We start from the raw sequence: 1,726 nt of genomic DNA, 5'->3' as shown, positions 1-1,726 counted from the left end.
CAGTTGTTTTTACAATTAGTGCAGAATGTCAAAACAACAAGAATCAAAAACACACTGACACACAGATACACACTACTGCTCACACATACACACACACACACACACACACACACACACACACACACACATATATGTTCATCATCTTCACTATTACTGTTGTCATGATCATCATTGTCATCATCGTCATCCTCATCATTGTCATTGAACACCCAATTTCCATGCTGGCATGGGTTGGACAGGCATGATAGGGCTCAAGAGACAGAGCAATAGTACACATGTATGCATGCATGTATGCATGTATGTATGTATGTATGTATGCATGTATGTATGCATGTATGTATACATTCATGTATGTATGTATGCATGTATGTATGCATGCATGTATTCATGTATGCATGTATGCATGTAAGTATGTATGTATAAATAAATGTGTGCATGCATGTAAGTGTGTATATAAGCATTTTTCTATGTATCTATATGTCTGTCTGTGTATATGTAAGTATGAATGTGTGTGTGTGTGTGTGTGTGTGTGTTTATTTTGTTGGTTTTGTTATTCAAACAATACCATCCATTCCTTTTTGTTGAAACTTCACTGTATTATTTCATCTTTGATCACAGACATATTCTACATAATCTACGTTTGATCTACAATACTAAAGGCATTCTGTGTAACCATAGAAGCATTATATATTGCATGTGAGCTCTCAGCATTGATTGCGTGTTTTATATATAATGTGTGCATTGGGACTTTAACTAATTATTGGTAAATGGCATGGTTGTGTGCGTAAGAAGTATACTTCTGAACGATGCAGCCTCTGATTCAGTTTTACTTCATATCATCATGGGCATGTGTTTTGTGTTGTTAGCCTGAGGCCAAGTAATGATTTGAGAATCCTCATCATCATCATCATCATCGTTTAATGTCCGCTTTCCATGCTAGCATGGGTTGGATGATTTGACTGAGTACTGGTGAAACCAGATGGCTACACCAGGCTCCAATCTGATTTGGCAGAGTTTCTACAGCTGGATGCCCTTCCTAACGCCATTTCAAGAGTGTTGTGGATGCTTTTACGTGCCACTGGCACGAAGGTTAGTCAGGTGGTACTGGCAACGGCCACGCTCAAAATGGTGTATTTTACGTGCCACCTGCACAGGAGCCAGTCCAGCAGCACTGGCAATGGCCTTGCTCGAATGACTTTACACGTGCCACCGGCACAAGTGCCAGGAGGGCGACACTGGTAACTATCACGCTCAAACGGCGGTGCCCTCATCATTTTGTGGATACATATTATGTGTATATGTGTATTTCTGTGGCTTTTAACAATTTGCACACTACAAGAAAAACTGCTGAGGTGAAGTTTGGTGTCATCTCCCTGTCAACAAATCATCCAAGCAGTCTGGTTGTTGTCTAAGGGGTCTGTTCCTGGTGTGAGAGAAATATTCCATTGTGGGTCTCCCGTGAGCTTTGGGTTCTGAATCTGATACACATCCAGGAACAGACCCCCTAGACTACATATATTATGAAGTGAGACTTCATATACACTTACACTTTTACACACTTTTACTTGTTTCAGTCTTTTGACTGTAGCCATGCTGGAGCACCGCCTTTAGTTGAGTAAATCGACCCCAGGACTTTTTCTTTGGAAGCCTAGTACTTATTCTATCGGTCTCTTTTGCCAAACCGCTAAGTTACGGGGACGTAAACACACCAACATCAGTTGTCAAG

Source organism: Octopus bimaculoides, chromosome 12, assembly GCF_001194135.2.
Source record: "Octopus bimaculoides isolate UCB-OBI-ISO-001 chromosome 12, ASM119413v2, whole genome shotgun sequence".
Lineage (NCBI taxonomy): Eukaryota > Metazoa > Mollusca > Cephalopoda > Octopoda > Octopodidae > Octopus > Octopus bimaculoides.
This window is presented reverse-complemented; position numbering follows the sequence as displayed.